Source organism: Pleurodeles waltl, chromosome 11, assembly GCF_031143425.1.
Source record: "Pleurodeles waltl isolate 20211129_DDA chromosome 11, aPleWal1.hap1.20221129, whole genome shotgun sequence".
NCBI lineage: Eukaryota > Metazoa > Chordata > Amphibia > Caudata > Salamandridae > Pleurodeles > Pleurodeles waltl.
This window is the reverse complement of record NC_090450.1, coordinates 995,783,157-995,804,833: the sequence shown is the minus strand read 5'-3', so window position 1 is coordinate 995,804,833 and position 21,677 is coordinate 995,783,157.

Here is a 21,677-nt window from a genome sequence, read left to right as displayed (position 1 = left end):
GGGCACAAAAAAAGTGGTGCTGCCCTGGGTGCAGCACCGCTTGTCTTAAATCTGCCCGTATGGCCCTGATTTAAGAGGGCCTAGAGCCACCTTAGCGCTGCCTTAGTATCATTTTTTTTTAAGCTAAGGTGGCGCTAAAGTGGCCTTTCCCACACGCCATAGTTACAAAGTGGCACAATGCATTCATTGCACCACTTTTTAACCATTTGCGCTACATTATGCCTGTTCTAGGCATAATGTATGCAAAGGGGGCATTCCCCCGTTTGGGGGGGGGAGGAAATGTTGCAAAGAAATCTAAGGGGCAGATTTAAGAGCCCCTAGCGCCTCCTGCACCACATTAGCGTAATAATTTTGACACTTATGTGGCCCAACAAGGCCAAAATTGCTACATCAAATTTGCAAAGTGCCACAATTCATGCATTCAACACTTTGTAACCTTTTGCGCTACATTATGCCTACGCTAGGCATGTTGTCTGCAAAAGGGGCGTTTCCCGTTAGGGGGCCAAGAAACTGGCGTAATGAAATCCAAGAGATTTCGTTGCCTCATTTTTTTGGCATATTTAATGTCTGCTCAGAGCAGACATTAAAAGGAGGCACATCATTGTTTACAATGGGCCTAAACTGGCTTTGCAGGGTTAGCGTCAACATTTTTTACACTAATCCTCCAATGCTCTGAACTAGCGTCCAAAATTTTGCCGCACTTTTCAAAAATACCACCATGGTGTGCTGTATCTTAGATACAGCGCACACATGGTGGAGTGAAGGGGGCGCTAAGGGGCGCAAGAAGAGTAGCGCTGCATTGGGTGCTTTTGTTAAGTCTGACCTTATGCATTTAAAACACCGCCCAGAAACTTGCCAGTATAAACATGGATATTGATATTGCACAGCTTGACATGAAGAAAAATAAATTACAAGTTCTCACAGGGGTTAGGGAACTTTAGATCAGCGTTCAAAATTCTAATTTCCAATCAAAGAACCAATGTAAGTGCTAGAAATAAAAAAAGCAGATCTCGCTGGTATAAATGAGTGAGCGTTCAAAACGCCTTGGCCCGCCTCATCCTCGACGTACCCCGCAACAGCCACATCTCTGCACACCTGAGACACCTGCATTGGCTCCCAGTCAGCAAAAGGATCACCTTTCGACTTCTCACCCACGCACACAAAGCCCTCCACAACAAGGGACCGGAATACCTCAACCGACGCCTCAGCTTCTACGTCCCCACCCGCCTCCTCCGTTCCTCTGGCCTCGCGCTCGCTGCCGTCCCTCGCATCCGCCGCTCCACGGCGGGTGGGAGGTCTTTCTCCTTCCTGGCAGCCAAGACCTGGAACTCCCTCCCCACCAGCCTCAGGACCACCCAGGACCACTCTGCATTCCGGTGACTCCTAAAAACCTGGCTTTTCGAGCAGCAGTAACCCCCCCCTTTTCCCCTAGCGCCTCGAGACCCGCACGGGTGAGTAGCGCGCTTTATAAATGTTAATAATAATAATACTAATAATAATAATAATAGTGTGGTCTTATCGGAAAGCCATCTCTTAGCTCCTTTTACAATTCTACCTAAGAACAGCGGGGATGCCAGTTTGAATAGGTTGTTAGCCTTGCTTCAATATAAGAAGGATGATGTATTTTTTTGACAGCTGTCTGTCAACTCATCATAAGTTTAAAACATCATGTGCTTTCCTCTCATGCACCTTTCTCTAGTTTGATTATATTTCAATAAACCTAAGTCTAACTCATGAAAGCCGACAGCCAGCACCACTGACCCTCCGCCCATCATTGTTCTGACGCTGGCTCCCATCTGCACACAGCTGACAGGATGTCCTATTGCAGATAAAGGCACAGCCCAACACATAATCAATATCCCTCTATAGCGCCTTACACTTTGACTTACTGACGTCAAAGAACCTGTCAACAGAAGGCCTCACTTCCCACTAGGTCATCACTGTTTGAGCAAATTATTGGCTACTTGTCAGTTAAACTATTTTATTGTTCAAGATGCCCGTGATGGACATTCAAGGAATGAATGCCAGTTTTGAAGCATGCCTTTCACATCAGTACTCGAGTGTCAGACCTGGCTGTTCCTCTAAAGATATATTTATGTGCCCTCCCTTTACTCCCCTTCAAGCACCCCCTTCCATTCAGTCCTGGGTCACACCACCCTTTCCAGAAGTTTGGCAAGCAAAATATCCGCAGCTTATTTAAAGTTACCAAAGAAATATTAGTTTCTGTCTCTTAATATCCTTGTTTGTACTGGCAAGTTTCTGGGCGTTGTTTTAAATACATAGGGCCAGAGTTAAGATAAGTGGCACTGCATTCAGTGCACTGCCACTTTTCTTGCGCCCCTCAGTGCCCCCCTAATGCCACCATGTGTGCGCCGTATCTAAGATACGAGGCACCATGGCGGTAGCTCGGGGAACTAGCATCAAAACCTTTGACGCTAGTTCGGAGCTTTGCAAGATTAGTGTCAAAAATGTTGATGCTAATCCTGTAAAGCCCATTGAGACCCATTGTAAACCACGGTGTGCCTCCCTGTAACACCTGCTCGGAGCAGGTGTTTAAAGTGCTGAAAAAAATAATCCAAATAAATTGCTTGGATTTCTTTACGCCATTTTTTTGGCCCCCTTATTGGGGCAACACCCCCTTGCATACATTAGGCCTGGCGCGGGTATAATGTAGTGCAAAAGGTTACAAAGTGGTGCAATACATGCATTGCGCCACTTTGTAAATTTGATGCAGTGATTTTAGGCATATGGGTGATTTGGTTTCTGTAAGGAATACCTCAACTCTTGGGGCCAGATGCAGCAAAGTACCATTTTGCTTTTCCAAAATAGCAAACTTTAAGAAATTACTATTTGAGAAATGCAATATTGTATGTCAGAAAATAGCATCTCCCTGACAGCAATTTCTTAAAATTCATAATCACAATTAGAGAATGGATATTAAGGAATGGGACTCCATTCTTCCCTATGGGCCTGAGGCCCATAGGTGCGAATGGTTTTGCATTTCCTAATTTACTAAATCCTTTCAGGAATACACCACGAAGGGAATGCAAATTCAAGGGTGCTGGGGGGCCAAGGCCCCTTTGATGCACCCCCTCAAGAAATATGTGCTCAAGTAAAGGCCACACATGCCCTGAGGCACTTGGCACTTTCAAAAATGCATTTGAATACATTTTTTAAAATTGCACATGGTTACCCAGTTTGCCTTTAGGAAATGCATGATACATGTGAATAGGTAATCACAAATAGGTACTTCCTATTTGCGATTTCCTATTTAGGGAATTGCAATTTCCGATTTGCAATTTTGAGTCACAATTTTAGGGAATCGCTATTCCTTAAAATTGCATTGCAAACGCCTTGCATAAATTGTGAAATGCTATTTTACATTCGCAGACAGTGGAATTTTGCTATTCACACCGTTTGCGAATGCAAAATAGTTTGCTACATCTGGCCCCAAGAGTCGAGGTATTCCTTACAGAAACCAATTCACCCATATGGCTAAGATTTCATTTATTATTTATTAAAACATTTGTTTACCAAGACAAAGCCCAGGCACTGTACATCACTAAGAACAGAAGTAAATTAGAAGCTGCATGTCATTGTATTATTCAGAGGGACTACACGTTAGCAGCCCTGAAACAGAAGGGGAGATACAAAGGGAGGTTGTAAAAGATAGAGGGGGAGGATGCAAAGGATGAAGTGTGGGTGGGGAGGGAGAGAGGGGGAGTACCAGCTTAGATGATGTACATCAGGACTGAAACGTCGCTCTAGCATGTAGATTTCCTACAATAATATCATGTGAAGAAATGTTCCAGTTTGCCAATGTGAAATAAAACACCCTTGGTGTACCCAAGCTAGGCCCTTAGATTTCTGAAGCAAATTCCAGTATGGCAACTTTACAGGATGTGAAGGCTTCCTAATCAGATATTCTGGAATGACTGGGAGTTGAACAATGGAAGCTTGTGAAGTTCATCTAAGTCCTGTGACGTGTGAATTCATGCACCAGTCACCCTAACATTCTTTTACAGCTTTGAAACCTTTACTATAGCACTGTTGCGACGAGTGCCCTCTGTATGGTTTTGTGAGACTGTGAGACTTGTATGATTGTGGAAACTTCTGTGCATTTGTTCGCAGAAAGCTCCACTTAAACTGTCGACAAGACTTGGGGTGTGTTGTCAGTGGTAAAATAAAGTGCCTCTTTTAATCAGTGTGAAAACTGTTACCTCTCCACCCAGGATATGAGAGACAGAATAATGGGCACATAATCTAAAGTCAGAGCTCAGCCCTTCACCTCCACCGTTAGGTGTTGTTGGGGATAGCTTCCTCACAGGTAAGGTCTATGTAGTGCCTTGGCCTTGAGACCCTCAAGGATGATTTGCCACGCTTTATACATCCTGAATGGTTGATTGATTGATTGATGTAGTGCCATATATCTGGAATAATGGACCTCCTCTGTGTGGTAGCTTGAGGAGTGAAAAGAATTCTGTGCATGGGACTGATGTCATATCTGATGTCAGATCAGAGTGTTGGTGGGGAGAATTCATATTCTGGTGGGACAGCTGTTGAAGGGAGGCTGTCTTACTGTGTTGTGGATAAGGTACTTCAAATAAAGAACCTAGGGCCATATGTACGAACACTTTTTCCCATAGACTCAGAATGGGTAAAAACCTTTGCTACATATGGCCCCTACTTCTCAAGTACTTGGATTTCCCTCTTCATTACATTTAGCGACGAGGATTACCTTTTTCGGAGTACCTTAACACCAGGATTAAACAAGTCTTTTGTGAAGCATTTCTACAGAGCGTACATCATCCCTATTTTGTGGCTTCCTCGTTTTCTATCTACAAACTGAGTCCTGTTGCTGTCGCAGTGGTGAGCTTTAACAATTTTCATCTATTACCCTTTTGTAGTATGAACGTAAGAAAATTATATTTCAACTTTTATAGTATCCGTCAAACAAGCGTAAACAGTAACGTTTACATATGAAGAACATTCTAAACACGTGCAGGATCGTGCGAGCCATCTTTCAATTAACACACACTAGGAGAAGGATCGCGTGGTAGCGGCGCGTGCATTATGAAAAAATAAAGGATCACGCGCTGGCACTTACAAGTTGCTGAACGTGCAACTTGTTGAGGAAGAAAAGGGATCGCGCGCTAGCGATGCGCGCACTGTAAAGACAAGGGATCGCGCACTAGCAGTGCGTGCATTGTAAAAACTGAACCCGCACTTCACCACAGTAAATAAAAGAACGTCAAGAGTGATCTTAGCGCCTATACGTCGAGAGTGATCTCAGCGCCTATATTCCTGGAGGAAATAAAGATAATCAACTTTATTACATCATTTCAAGCTATAAATGTACAATTCTTACCCCTTGGGTGGGGAGTGTCTTCACCGGTCTCCTACACAACTTCCTGAACTAGGAAGGATCAAACACATTTAACAAGGGACACTTCCTGTAGAAAATGAACCAAAAGCTTTTCAATCACATACGGATGAGTGGAAGCACAAAATAAAAACTGTTTCTATAAATCTGCTAGATATATATTTTTTTAAACTATTCGTTTTCCAGTTGGTAAAATTCATTTGTAAGATTCTCTGAATTTATATTTTAAAAATCAAATATGCAAAATATTTCGCCTCCACCTTTCTTTCTAATGGTGCCAGGGGAACCGCCTATCAAGTGGTCCAAATGGAAGAAAACGTTTCTTCATTATTCCAGAGTTTGTGGCACAAATTTATCAAATGAAAGGAATACAGCGTTACTAATGCATTGTTTAGGGTGTGAGGGTCAGGACATTTTTGAGATGTTACCAGATACAGGAGATGAAGAAACCGATTTAAATTAATTTGAGTTGTGTTTGAAAAAATTAGACCTCCATTATCTACCAAAAATCAGCACTATTTTAGAGAGGTACCATTTCGGAATGAGAGAACAAAAACCAGGAGAAACAATTGAAGAATATATAACGGCATTAAGGAAGTTAGGGCCAGATGTAGCAAAGAGATTGCGCCCCGCAAATAGCGAAAATCGCCGTTTGCGAGGTGCAAATGCCTCTTTGCTATGCAGAAATGCATTTTGCGAGTCGGATCCGACTCGCAAAATGCATTTCCGACTCGCAAATAGGAAGGGGTGTTCCCTTCCTATTTGCGACTCGCAATGCGACTCAATTCCATTTGCGACCGTGAAAGCGGTCGCAAATGAAATCGCAGTTACCATCCACTTGAAGTGGATGGTAACCCAGTCGCAAACGGGAAGGGGTCCCCATGGGACCCCTTCCCCTTTGTGACTGGAATAGAAAATATTTTTTCAGAGCAGGCAGTGGTCCAATGGACCACTACCTGCCCTGAAAAAATCCGAAACTGAAGGTTTCGGTTATTTTTTCAAAGTGCAGCTCGTTTTCCTTTAAGGGAAACGGGTTGCACTTTGAAAAAAAAAAACTGCTTTATTAAAAAGCAGTCACGGACATGGTGGTCTGCTGTCTCCAGCAGGCCACCATCCCCGTGAGGGCTCATACTCGCAATGGGGTCGCAAACTGCGACCCACCTCATTAATATTAATGAGGTGGGTCTTTGCGACCCCATTGCGAGTTGCAGAAGGTGTCTGAGACACCTTTCTGCATACCAAATTGCGACTTGCAATTTGCGAGTCGCAGGGACTCGCAAATTGCAAGTCGCAATTTGGATTTTTCTTACATCTGGCCCTTAGCATCCACGTGCAAATTTGGAATGACAATTGATGAACGTATCAGAGACCAGTTCATGTTAAGATGCTCTAGCGACAAAGTGAGGCAAGAATTGTGGAGCAATGATGATCCACCCCTGCACGAGGTTATAATTTTAGCTAAAAGTGTGGAACATACCTTGGCTTGTGTTGAGGAATTGGAAAGAGGCAGAGGTTTAGCGATTAATAAAATCACTGCGAGAAAGATAATCCCAAGAAAGAAGGAGATTGTGAAAAGGGAGAGGAGAAAGTCATACAAGAGCAGTGGTCTAAATTCAAGGACACGAAGTGCTTTAGTTGTGGCAACAATGGACATTATGTACCATATAAGAAATGCCCTGCCATAAATATGACTTGTAGACTATGCAACAAAAAGGGACACTTCGCCAAATGTTGTAGGTCATCAAAAAGCCAAACATCAGTAAAAGTTGTGGAAGATTGCATCCTATCTGTTTCTACTAGTGCTCAGAAGAAAACTTATCCAAAGGATGTTGTTACGATTTTAGGAGTAAGCAGTGAAGTATTGTTTGATTCAGGGGCTTGGTTCACACTTTTATCAAGTGACGTCTTTGATGAACTTTTCAGTCACAAAGTTAAGTTAAAGGAACCTGATGTTATTCCGGGTGCCTATGGTGGACAAAGTATTGATTTGAGAGGGTATTTTGAGTCAGAGATTACATTCAAAACTAACACAATTTTGGGGAAAATCTATGTCCCAGTCAAAGGAGATAGTGTTCTGAGTTGGCCACACCAAAGAGATCTAAATATTATCTTGGATCCCAATTCTTCCACTCCAGCCATGATTAAAGATGATTTCATTGGTAATCTTCGGAATGTTTGCACAGTTTCCATGGACAGTTCCGATCAACCTGAATTTTGAAAATAATTCAATGACGTGTTTAGCAACAAATTAGGTTGTTTAAAGCATTATGGCCCTCATTCTGACCCTGGCGGTCGGTGATAAAGCGGCGGCCAAGCCGCCAACAGGCCGGCGGTCTAAAATATGCAATTCTGACCCTGGCGGGAACCGCCAACACAGCCCGCCGTATTAACACTCCGCCCGCCACGGCGGTACAAACAAACAGCGCGGCGGTCCCCGCCAACAGCCAGGCGGCAGACAAAGTACCGCCCACCCTATCACGACCCACCAATCCGCCACCTTTTCCGGGGCGGGAGCACCGCCGATAAGAACACGGCGGAAACAGACTACGAACGGGAAAACGCTCACCTCTACGCACTCCACGCGAGATTCCGGCAGTATGGAACCAGAGTTGCAGGTCATCCCCGCACTCCTATACCTGCTCATATACCAGGAGCACGCCCGGCGGCGCGGAAGACATCGGTGAGTACTGCACCTACGACACAGGGGAGGGAAAAGATTACCGGCACACACCCACCCACCCACACCCACTACAACACACACATCAATGCATTCCCACAGATCACTGTCACAACCCACAAACCACCCCCTCCGAAATAATGCAAAGACCAAAAGAAGAGATCATAAACGGGCAGATATATTGAAATATGTACACCAGTAATCCCAATAAATAAATAAACTATGTACAAAATATACACAGCTACTAAATGTAGTCCAACCACTGTCCGTGGATCACAGGGGTCCTGTGCAAAGGGGCAAGGCCCAGTCCCACGACAAGAACTCCACGGAGAGAACACTGCAGGGGCATCAGAAAGAAAATAGGACAGGCACCTCAGGGGGAAGGGAAGGGGGGGCACCTCAGCCACTTGAGTACACGACGCCAGATCCACGAGGGGACTCCATGACCACTGGGCCATCCTGGGGAGTGCTAAGCCACAGTCCATACAGTCCATACAGTGGGTGGCCTGCCCATTGGGCCATCCTGGGGAGAGCAAAGCCACAGTCCATACAGTCCATACAGTGGGTGGCCTGCCCACTGGGCCATCCTGGGGAGAGCAAAGCCACAGTCCAAACAGTCCATACAGTGGGTGGCCTGCCCACTGGGCCATCCTGGGGAGAGCAAAGCCACAGTCCATACAGTCCATACAGTGGGTGGCCTGCCCACTGGGCCATCCTGGGGAGAGCAAAGCCACAGTCCATACAGTCCATACAGTGGGTGGCCTGCCCACTGGGCCATCCTGGGGAGAGCAAAGCCACAGTCCAAACAGTCCATACAGTGGGTGGCCTGCCCACTGGGCCATTCTGGGGACTGCAAAGCCACAGTCCATACAGTCCATACAGTGGGTGGCCTGCCCACTGGGCCATCCTGGGGAGTGCAAAGCCACTGTCCATACAGTCCATACAGTGGGTGGCCTGCCCACTGGGCCATCCTGGGGAGAGCAAAGCCACTGTCCAAACAGTCCATTCAGTGGGTGGCCTGCCCACTGGGCCATCCTGGGGAGAGCAAAGCCACAGTCCAAACAGTCCATACAGTGGGTGGCCTGCCCACTGGGCCATCCTGGGGAGAGCAAAGCCACAGTCCATACAGTCCATACAGTGGGTGGCCTGCCCACTGGGCCATCCTGGGGAGAGCAAAGCCACAGTCCAAACAGTCCATACAGTGGGTGGCCTGCCCACTGGGCCATCCTGGGGAGTGCAAAGCCACGGTCCATACAGTCCATAACAGACCCCACTGCCACTGGAGGAGGCAAGTTGGCCAGAGGACATCCTGCAGCCCTGCCCGAGATAGATCCTGCCCTGCCACGTCTGCCAAAGGGCCAGCGGTTCTTGCCTTGAAGGGCCCAGTTCAGCGGTTCTTGAGACGGCGGGGCCCAGTTAAGCGCTCCTTGCCTTGAAGGGCCCAGTTCAGCGGTTCTTGAGACGGCGGGGCCCAGCGGAGCGGTGCTTGAGACGGCGGGGCCCAGTTCAGCGGTTCTGGAGACGGCGGGGCCCAGTTCAGCGCTCCTTGCCTTGAAGGGCCCAGTTCAGCGGTTCTTGAGACGGCGGGGCCCAGCGGAGCGGTGCGTGAGACGGCGGGGCCCAGTTCAGCGGTTCTGGAGACGGCGGGGCCCAGTTCAGCGCTCCTTGCCTTGAAGGGCCCAGTTCAGCGGTTCTTGAGACGGCGGGGCCCAGCGGAGCGGTGCGTGAGACGGCGGGCCCAGTTCAGCGGTTCTGGAGACGGCGGGCCCAGTTCAGCGCTCCTTGCCTTGAAGGGCCCAGTTCAGCGGTTCTTGAGACGGCGGGGCCCAGCGGAGCGGTGCGTGAGACGGCGGGGCCCAGTTCAGCGGTTCTGGAGACGGCGGGGCCCAGTTCAGCGCTCCTTGCCTTGAAGGGCCCAGTTCAGCGGTTCTTGAGACGGCGGGGCCCAGTTCAGCGCTCCTTGCCTTGAAGGGCCCAGTTCAGCGGTTCTGGAGACGACGGGCCCAGTTCAGCGCTCCTTGCCTTGAAGGGCCCAGTTCAGCGGTTCTGGAGACGGCGGGGCCCAGTTCAGCGCTCCTTGCCTTGAAGGGCCCAGTTCAGCGGTTCTTGAGACGGCGGGGCCCAGCGGAGCGGTGCGTGAGACGGCGGGGCCCAGTTCAGCGGTTCTGGAGACGGCGGGGCCCAGTTCAGCGCTCCTTGCCTTGAAGGGCCCAGTTCAGCGGTTCTTGAGATGGCGGCGCCCAGCGGAGCGGTGCGTGAGACGGCGGGGCCCAGTTCAGCGGTTCTGGAGACGGCGGGGCCCAGTTCAGCGCTCCTTGCCTTGAAGGGCCCAGTTCAGCGGTTCTTGAGACGGCGGGGCCCAGTTCAGCGCTCCTTGCCTTGAAGGGCCCAGTTCAGCGGTTCTTGAGACGGCGGGGCCCAGTTCAGCGCTCCTTGCCTTGAAGGGCCCAGTTCAGCGGTTCTTGAGACGGCGGGGCCCAGCGGAGCGGTGCGTGAGACGGCGGGGCCCAGTTCAGCGGTTCTGGAGACGGCGGGGCCCAGTTCAGCGCTCCTTGCCTTGAAGGGCCCAGTTCAGCGGTTCTTGAGACGGCGGGGCCCAGTTCAGCGGTTCTGGAGACGGCGGGGCACAGTTCAGCGGTTCTGGAGACGGCGGCCGGTCTATGGCCAACTGCTCATTGCCTGGTGGTGCCCTCCTGGGCAGCGGGGATGGTGCTCCTTCAATGCCCACCTGGGCTGTGGGTGGTGGGGCCCTCCTGGCCAGCTGGGCTGGGTCCTCCCTGGGCAGCGGCTATGGGGGTGGTGGGCTCTCCCGGGGCAGCTGTGCCGGTTCCTCCCGGGGCAGCGGCTATGGGGGTTGTGGGCTCCTCCTGGGCAGCAGGCCTGCTGCCTGACCTCTCCGACTTGCTGCCCTTGCCCTCCTTAGTCGTGGGCCTGTGGCCCTTTCCTCCCTTTGGAGCTGTGGCTGGTGACTGTCTCTGGGTGGTGTCTGGGGGGGATGTAGAAGGCGGGCTCCTGCGGCGCCCCTTCCGCCTTCTGCTCCTCTTCCCAGGGGGTGGGCTGGCTGTCCCCTTGCTGCTGGGCGAAGATCCAGACATGCGGGCTGGCGGGCTCCAATACCCCTGCACCCTTGTCAAGGGGGCTGCAGGGCTGGTGGTGGCTGAGGTGCTCTTCTTACCCCGACGAGAAGGAGGGGGGGCTCAGGGTCAGGAAAGAAGTTAGTAGTGGCGAGGAAGAGTTTCTTGGGACAATGGAGAGTGGGAGGTACAGTGGGAATGGGAGTGGAGGGAGAGGATGTGGTTGTAGGTGAGTCACGTTTGCTGTCTTTGGGTGCAGGTGCAGGAGGGATAGGCTGTCGTGAGGTGGATGGCTGTTGGGTGGGTGGGTGGCTGCGTTTGTGTGGTGTGGAAGAGGGGGTGACAGACACAGTGGGAGAGGACACAGGGGACGTGTAAATGGCAGTGGGGGTGGTGACTGCACGTGTGCGGACTGGAGTGGAGGGTGTGCTGGTGATGGAAACACTGGCTGATGGTGAGGTGAATGGAGGTGTGAGTGTAGACGTCACAGGGAGGGAGGAGGGAGACGAGGAGGTGGGGGTCACAGAGGTGGTAGTGACTGTTGGCATGTCTGCATCGGAATGTTGCGTGTGTGAATGTCTGCGTGATCTGTGGTGCTTATGTTTGGATGAGCTTCTCTTGGGTGTTGAGGTGTGTGCAGGCTGGTCTGATGGTGTGGGTGGGACAGGCAGAGGAACAGGAGACTGGGAGGAGGGAGTTAGTAGAGGGAGGCAGGAGACAGGGACAATGGCTGCCGTCAGTGCTGAGGCCAGGGCCTGGAACGATCGCTGATGGGCAGCCTGACCCGAATGAATGCCCTCCAGGTACGCATTGCTGGGATGAACCTCCCTCTCCACCCCCTGGATGGCATTCAAAAGGGTAGTCTGCCCAACAATGAGCGTTCGGAGGAGGTCAATGACCTCCTCACTGAGGGCAGCGGGGGTAACAGGGGCAGGGCCTGCGGTGCCTGGGGCGAAGGAGATGCCCGGCTTCCTGGCAGAGCGGGCACGGGGCAAACGCTGAGGGGCTGCTGGGAGGGCGGAGATGGTGCGCTGGGTGGCGGCTGTACCTGTAATGGCGGGGGGCACGGATGGTGCCACCCCCGCAAGGGAGCCCCCTTCCGAGGATGTGTCCGTGTCGCTGCAGGGTCCAGTCGTCCCCGTCGTGGAGCTCCCCTCGCCCTCCGTCTCACTGGTCCAGTCTGACTCTGTGGCATGGCCCTCCTGGGCCATGTGAGATGCAGCTCCCTCCTGCCCCGATGCCACTTCTCCTCCGCCTGATGATGCTGATGCACACAAGCACAGAAAGACAAACAAAAAGGGGGGGGGGAGAGAGAAATAAAGGGATATTGAGTACATGGATCTCCGGTACAGTTAGCGGACATGACAGACACAGATGCCCCCTGCACTAAGTTGCGCACTTGGGGTCCGCTACGCATTCCGTGGAACATGCCCTACACGCCTAGAGTTGACAACTGCACCCATGGATGACACGGCCCAGGGATGGCTGTACTGACAAACTACTGAGGGTGGTGGCTGGGGACACAGGGGCTTACGGGGGTGCCCAGCCTACAGACATCGCCCTGGCCTAGGGGGACCCCCAGCCCACCTCCCCCACCCAGACACCTCCACTGCGCGACAACAGAGTAGATAATGCTTGTACTCACCCCCTTGTGTCTGCTGTGCTGCCCTCACGCGCCCATCCAAATCAGGGTAGGCCACCGCCAGGATCCGGAACATCAGGGGGCTCAGTTGACGGCAGGCACCCCGCCTACGTTGGGAGGCCATCCCCAGCAGAGACTCGGCGGTCTTCTTGGTCCCGCGGCGGATGTCCTCCCACCTCTTGCGGCAGTGGGTGCCCCGTCGATGGTGGACCCCCAGGGTCCGGACTTCCTTGGCGATGGCACGCCAAATCCCGATCTTCTCATGGGCGCGGACCTATGTGACACGTACAGGGAGGGAGAAATACCACGTTCAAGTTTGTCAGCATTTTCCTTGCCAGTGGCCCAACATGCCCCCCATCCCCGCCAGGCCCCCCGCCATGCCCAACATGCCCCCCATCCCCGCCAGGCCCCCCGCCATGCCCAACATGCCCCCCATCCCCGCCAGGCCCCCCGCCATGCCCCCCGCCAGGCCCAACATGCCCCCCATCCCCGCCAGGCCCCCCGCCAGGCCCAACATGCCCCCCATCCCCGCCAGGCCCCCCGCCATGCCCAACATGCCCCCCATCCCCGCCAGGCCCCCCGCCATGCCCAACATGCCCCCCATCCCCGCCAGGCCCCCCGCCAGGCCCAACATGCCCCCCATCCCCGCCAGGCCCCCCGCCATGCCCAACATGCCCCCCATCCCCGCCAGGCCCCCCGCCAGGCCCAACATGCCCCCCATCCCCGCCAGGCCCCCCGCCATGCCCAACATGCCCCCCATCCCCGCCAGGCCCCCCGCCATGCCCAACATGCCCCCCATCCCCGCCAGGCCCCCCGCCATGCCCAACATGCCCCCCATCCCCGCCAGGCCCCCGCCATGCCCAACATGCCCCCCATCCCCGCCAGGCCCCCCGCCATGCCCAACATGCCCCCCATCCCCGCCAGGCCCCCCGCCATGCCCCCCGCCAGGCCCAACATGCCCCCCATCCCCGCCAGGCCCCCCGCCAGGCCCAACATGCCCCCCATCCCCGCCAGGCCCCCCGCCATGCCCAACATGCCCCCCATCCCCGCCAGGCCCCCCGCCATGCCCAACATGCCCCCCATCTCCGCCAGGCCCCCCGCCATGCCCAACATGCCCCCCATCCCCGCCAGGCCCCCCGCCATGCCCAACATGCCCCCCATCCCCGCCAGGCCCCCGCCAGGCCCAACATGCCCCCCATCCCCGCCAGGCCCCCCGCCAGGCCCAACATGCCCCCCATCACCGCCAGGCCCCCCGCCAGGCCCCCCGCCATGCCCAACATGCCCCCCATCCCCACCAGGCCCCCCGCCATGCCCAACATGCCCCCATCCCCGCCAGGCCCCCCGCCATGCCCCCCGCCAGGCCCAACATGCCCCCCATCCCCGCCAGGCCCCCCGCCAGGCCCCCAAGCCAGCCAGTGGCCCCAAATCCAGATTGAATTAAACTCACTTGTTGGTCTGGAGGACCGTAGAGTAGCGCATACTGGGGGAGGACCCCATCCACAAGTTTCTCCAACTCCTCTCCAGTGAAGGCAGGGGCCCTTTCCCCAGGCGCAGCAGCCATTGTCCCTTCCAGACCGAGGTCACAGCAACACTTGCAGTATAGGTCCTCTCCTGTGAAAGTTCAAGTCGCAAGTGGATAAGTAGATAGAAAATGACGGTCACGTCCGCGGCGGTGCGTACCGCGGCGGTGCGTCCCGCCACCGCCGGCGCCCTTCGCCATTGGCTCCTGAAACCCATAGGCTTCAATGTTAACCAATGCGGCTTCGCGCCGCGGTCTTCGCCCGCCGCCCGCCGCGGTGTGCCACGCCAGCGCATTGACCTCACATCCCATTGTCACACTTCACAGGTCAGGCAGCCGCCATTTCCAGGGCCCACATGGCTCAATTTCAACTGCGTCACACAGGCCTAGGCCTTGCATAGCCACTCAGACACGCCATTCACTGCATAGAGAATCGTTTACTGTGCTAGCTGTGAGTACGTACCTGTGGGTTGCTTGACTGTGTGCTCCATGTTGTCCTTCCTAGGCACCGTCCGCTGGGTTGGGCGAGGAGACGGATGAATCCTCCCGTGTACCGACCGCTGGTGGACCTGTCGACAATGGAAGAACGCCACATTATCCTGACCTACCGTCTTAACCGTGCCACTATCCATGAACTGTGTGCCCAGCTGGAGCCCGACCTGATGTCCCCCATCCGCCAACCCACAGGGATTCCCCCTCTGGTGCAGGTCATGTCAGTACTCCATTTCTTGGCAAGTGGGTCATTTCAGACAACAGTGGGAATTGCTTCTGGGATGTCTCAGCCCATGTTTTCGAAGGTGTTATCCAGAGTGTTGTCTGCCCTGATGAAATCCGTGAGGAGCTACATCATTTTCCCTGAGGTGGGCGAATTGGCTACAGTGAAGGGTGATTTCTACGCCCTTGGACATATTCCCAACGTAATTGGTGCCATTGATGGGACCCATGTGGCTTTGGTTCCCCCAAGAGACAGGGAGCAGGTGTACAGGAACAGAAAAAATTACCATTCAATGAACATCCAGGTGGTGTGTTTGGCTGACCAGTACATCTCGCATGTCAATGCCAAATTCCCAGGGTCAGTGCATGACGCCTACATCCTCAGGAATAGCAGCATCCCTTACGTGATGGAACAGCTACAGAGACACCGTGTATGGCTAGTGGGGGACTCTGGGTACCCCAACCTGTCGTGGCTACTGACCCCAGTAAGGAATCCCCGACCAGGGCAGAGGAACGGTACAATGAGGCCCATGGGCGTACTAGGAGGGTGATCGAACGCACCTTTGGCCTCCTAAAGGCCAGGTTTAGGTGCCTGCATATGACAGGTGGATCCCTAATGTACTCACCTAAGAAGGTGTGTCACATCATCGTGGCCTGCTGCATGCTTCACAACCTGGCTTTGCGCCGCCAGGTGCCTTTCCTGCAGGAGGATGGTCGAGACGGTGGTGTTGTGGCAGCGGTGGAACCTGAGGAGAGTGACGAGGAGGAAGACGACGGGGCTGAAACAGACAACAGGGACAGAATCATTGAACAGTACTTCCAATAGGACACAGGTAACATTTCAAAGATAATTTAGTAACTGTTAACTACTCTCCTGCATCTCTGCTGCCTGTCTATTTGCCCCAGTGTATGATGACTGAGTTTTGGCTTTTCCCTCCCTATTTCAGATCTGGGGTCCCCACTACGAGTCCTGTGCTTCGTTTCCCCATGGACTACAGCTTTGTGGCAGCTGTTTGTTGACTTCACCATGTACAAGGACATATTTGCACTGTCATGTCAATTACAATATATTGAAATCACAGCCAGACTCCAGATAGTTTTGTGCAAAATTGGTGTTTATTTAAGTGCTCAAAATGGGATGGGTGGTTTCAAGTGGGTGGGGGCTATGGTGAAGGAATGTCCATGGCAGAGTCCAGAGTAACAGTCACACAGGTGCATTGTCCAGAGGCCTGTGGAGAGATGGAGCATGGGCAGTTCAAGGATGGACAGGGAGTCAATGTGGGACAGTGGGATGACATCAGGTGGTATCCATTGCTGGCGGGGGTCTTGACATCCTACTCTGTCTTGCGAGATCTCAGGGCCCTCTTGCGGGGTGGTTCTTCTCTTGCAGGAGGTGGGGGTCTGGTGGGCTGCTGCTGTGCGGGGGCCTCCTGTCCACTAGCGCCGGCGGAGGTGGTTGGCTGTTCTTGGTCCAGGCTAGTGGCAGGGGCCCTTGGGTGTTGTTGAGTGTCCGCCCTGGTGTTGACGAGGTCCTGCAGCAGCCCTACCATGGTAACCAGGGTGGTGTTGATGGCTCTGATGTCCTCCCTGTACCCCCGATAGTGTTCCTCCTGCAGTACCTGGATCTCCTGGAACCGGGCCAGTACCGTCGCCATCGTCTCCTGGGAGCGGTTGTATGCTCCCATGATGGTGGTGAGGACCTCGTGGAGAGTGGGTTCCCTGGGCCCGTCCCCCCCCTGTCGCACAGCTGCCCTCCGAGTTGCCCTGTTTCCCTGGGCCTCTGCCCCCTGGCCGGTGTGCCCACTACCACTGCCCCCAGGTCCCTGTTGTTGTTGGGGTGGTGGGTTATCCTGGGTGCCCTGTAGTGGTAGACACACCGCAGATTGACGCGCCCTGGAGACAGAGGCATGGGCCCGCTGGGTGGGAGCTGTGCTGGTGTTCCCAGAGGGGTTTGGGGCTGTAGTGGCCTGGGCCTGTGTGAGGGGAACCGACTGTCCAGAGGTCCCAGATGGTCCGGGCTGGTCATCGGTGTCCAGGTAGACAGAGCTGCTGTCATCGCTGACGGCCTCTTGGGTGGGGGGTGTGGAGAATTCTGGCCCCTCCGCCGCGGTGTGTTGACGGTCGGGTCCTGCAGGGGTATAGAGGTATGGTTATAGTTTCAATGTGTGGCATATGGGTGTATCTATGGGTTCTCGTGTCCCCAAGTGCTGGCATTCGTGTGTGGGGGCTTTGGTGAGGGTGGCTTGTGGGGGGGATGTGTATATGCATTGGGCATGCTTTGGTGATGGGTGTCCATGCTTAGTGGACGCATGCAGGCCTAGGTTTTGGGATGTGTGGGTTGTGATGGTGAGACATTGGCGGGGAATAGGTGTGCTGGGGGTGGGGGTGAGGATGGTGGTGGGGGTGAGGATGGTGGTGGGGGTGAGGGTGGGGGTGAGGATGGGGGTGGGGGTGAGGGTTGGGTTCGAGGATGGGGGTGAGGGTTGGGGTATGATTTGGCATGCAGGTGGGGGGGAAGCAGTGGTGAAGCTTCAACTTACCAGTATCCATTCCTCCGCCGACTCCTGCGAGGCCGTCAGGATGCAGGATGTTCAAGACTTCCTCCTCCCATGATGTGAATTGTGGGGGTTGAGGTGGGGGTCCTCCGCCAGTCTTCTGCACGGCGATGTTGTGCCTGGATACCATGGAACGCACCTTCCCCCGTAGGTCGTTCCATCGCTTCCTGATGTCTTCCCGATTTCTGGGGTGCTGTCCCACTGCGTTGACCCTGTCGACAATCCTCTGCCATAGCTCCGTCCTCCGGGCAATGCTGGTGTATTGTATCTGTGTGCCGAACAGCTGGGGCTCTACCCGAACGATTTCCTCCACCATGACCCTGAGTTCTTCGTCTGTGAAGCGGGGTTGTCTTTGGGGTGCCATGGGGTGGTGTGTATGATGTGTGGGGTGGAGTATGTGTAGTTAAGTGTGTTGAGTGTGGTGGTGTGTGTTGTTTTGTGTGTCGATAGTGTGTGGGTGATGGTGTTGAGTGGCTGTGGCTGTTAGTTTGCGGATGCTGGTGTCTCGCTCTGGCCTTCTTTCAGAATTTTTTTGCGTAGGGGTTTGTGGGTGATGTGGGTGGGTGTTTTATATTGTATTGTGTGTGTGGGAGTGGTGTGTGTATGTGTATCAGGTGTGTGGGATTCAAATCATCCAATGTGGCTGAGTTTTGTTCGTTTGTGTGTATTCTGACCGCGGCGGTGTGTCCCGCCAATGGAATACCGCGTTTGAATGACCGCCGCGTGGATTCGTGGGTCGTAATGGCATGGGCGTATTTCTGTTGGCGTGGCGGTGGAGGTTTGGTCACCTCCACCTTTCCGCCGCCCGCTGGTCTGGCGGTCGGTTGTGGCTGTCGGATTTTCGGAGGTTTGGCTGCTGCAGGTCAGAATGACCGTGGCGGGTTACCGCGACCGCGGCGGGATTATGGAGGATTTCTGACCGGCGGTAGGCGCCTTTTACCGCCGAGGTCAGAATGACCACCTATGTCCATTGCATAAGAGTAAAAGAAGGATCAATTCCTGTAGTAGCTAAAGTGAGACCAATTCCCATCTCAATGAAAGAAGATGTTGAAAAGGAAATAAGGAGGCTGTGTGATGAGGAAATAATTGAGCCTGTAGAATCTTCGGAATGGGCTTCTCCAATAGTGGTAGCTCGCAAACAAACAGGAGAGATTAGATTATGTGTGGATTTGAGGAATCTGAACAAATGTGTGGTTAGTGACCAGTTTCCTTTGCCAAATATAACTTAGATGGTCACGTTACTGCATGGGTCAAAGTTTTTCAGCAAGTTGGATTTGACGTCGGCCTACCATCAGGTCATGTTGCATGACGACTTTAGGGATTATACAACTTTCATCACACCTTTCGGAACCTTCAGATTTAAAAGGATGCCTTTTGGATTGGTATCTGCAGCTGCAGTATTTCAACGAGTCATGCATAATTTGTTTGGGTCAGATCCGGGAGTTACGTTTTTTCAGGATGACATTTTGATACACTGTCAGACGGAAGCAGAACATGAGTTGAGAGTCAGGAAGGTTCTTACTTTATTGAGGAAGCATGGTCAGACCCTAAAAACTAAGAAATGTACTTTCTGTAGAACAGAGATTCATTATTTGGGCCACAAAATAACCTCCGCTGGAGTGTATCCAAAAGAAGATCTAATGAAAAACATTTTTAAGTGAGGTGATCCGGAAAAGAAGGAAGAACTATTGTCTTTTCTTGGGATGGTAGAATTCCATGCCAAGTTGTTGCCAAATTTGGCATCTAAAACGATGCATATGCGTAGATTGCTGAAGAAGGGTTGTGAGTTTGTGTGGAATGATTTCAGTAAGGAAGAATTTGAAAGTTTAAAGAGCGAGTTATCAAATGTAGAGAGTTTTAAATCGTTTGATCCAGGAAAAAAATGTGTTGTAATGACAGATGCCAGTATGAAAGGTCTTGGTGCTGTTCTATTGCAGGAAACAGAAGAGGGGGTGTTCAAACCAATTGTATATTGTTTAAGAACATTGCAAAGAGCTGAAATCAACTACTCCACAATCGAGAAGGAAGCATTGAGTGTTCATTGGGCAATTAACAAATTGAAAAAGTTTGTGTGGGGAAGGAGTTTTCAAATTTTCACCGATCATAAACCTCTAGTGGAAGTGTTCATGAGTAAGGGTCTTGACACTGTTTCAAGCAGGATTAATAGGTGGGTTGTTGGCTTACAAGATTTTGCTTTCAAAGTATTTTATGTTCCAGGACCTACTAACAGGATGGCTGATTGTTTGTCAAGACTCAGTACAGAAACAGAAGAGTATCAGGAAAAAGTTCTGGATGATGATGTGAGTGTATGCAGTATAACTGAAGGAATTGTAGGACGAGAAGAGTGGGTGAAAGCGAATGAAGCGGATTCTGCGTTACAGAGTGTGTGCTGTAGTCTCTGTGATGGATGGAGCATGAATGTAAAGCGTAAGAGGGAGTTAGAAGGTTATTGGAAAATAAAAGAAGAACTATCAGTGGAGGGAGGTGTACTTTTGCATGGCTCAAGGTTGGTGGTTCCAGCGATTTTGAGGGAGAGAATAATGGAGTTGGGACATGAAGGACACCAAGGGATGAGCAAAACGAAAGTGAGAATTTGTCTCAATTATTGTTGGCCAGGGATGGACCTCATGATTGAAAGGAAAATCAGAGACTGTGTAGGTTGCTGCAACAGTGACGAGGTATACAAAGTCAGAGTACCACCTATGGGTATTAGAGAAGTGTCTCACAAACCATGGGATGTTGTAGCTGTAGATGCGGTTGGACCCATTCATGCGAGAGGTAGATGTAGTTATATTTTAGTGTTAATTGATCAATTTTCTAGGTGGGCTGAAATGTGTGTCAGTTGCAGTATGGAGACCAAGAAGATTTTGGACTTTTTACGTGAGACTTTCAGTCGTGAAGGGTATCCTAATGCCATTGTGACTGACAATGGACCTCAATTTGTGTCAAGGGAGATGGACAATTACCTTAAAGAAAGGGACATTGAGCACAAGAAGTGTTCTTTATATCATCCCGAAGGGAATGGCACTGTGGAGAGGTTTAACAAATGTGTGAAGGAGTGCATACAATTGGAGGTTGCAGCAAATAGGAATTGGAAGGGGGGTCTTAAGAATTTTTACGTGCGTATAGGTTCTCTGCCCACACTACACAGGTAAAGTTCCTTTTGAATTGTTTAGAGGACGCAAAGCTAACACATTGTTAGCACCTGGTTGGGTAAGTTGGGGAAAAAATTACAGTGTATCCTGGAGTGATATGAGAGAGAAGGATGAGCAGGAAAAGAAGTGTGTTCAAAGAAGGAAAAGATACTTTGATAATAAGAAAAACACGTGTGTGATTGATGTGAAAGTTGGGGATGAAGTTTTGGTTAAACAACCTATGCTGTGTAAAAGTGGAAGCAAATTCTTGGGTCCATTTGAAGATAAAAAATTGTTTAGGAATGCTGTGAAAATCAAAGATGGCAGAGTATGGAATCTCAATCGTGTGGTAGTTTCAAAGAAATGTTCACAAGTTTAAATATCAGTTTGTATTTTGAAATTACTATACTTACCATACTATCTTATCGTTATATCTGGTTATATGTATTGATTTTCATTTTTTTTTTTTTCTTTAGAGGGAAGGTAGCTTGAGGAGTGAAAGGAATTCTGTGCATGGAACTGATGTCATATCTGATGTCAGATCAGAGTGTAGGTGGGGAGAATTCTGATTCTGGTGGTAGGCTGTTGAACAGAGGCTGTCTTACTGCGTCATGGATAAGGTACTTCAAATAAAGAACCTACTTCTCAAGTAATTGAATTTCCCTCTTTATTACACTGTGCAGGATGGATGTAAAGCCTCAGAGCGGTGTGACTGGAGGTTGTTCTTCACAAAGCGAGACTGGACCACAGGGCCTTTGTGCTTGCTGTAAAATAAGCAGTGGTCATCATGGTGGAAATTCCATTCTATAATGACCATCTTACCCATATATTATCCTGCTAATTTCAGAGGTCTGGTGAGAAGAGGCAGGTAACCCAGGTCAGCCCAACTTTGGGAACTCTGTCGTGTAGTCTTCTGGCACCCTGACCAACCACTGTTCCCAACGACCAGCCTAGTGAGCTACTAGAGTGAACTTCATGG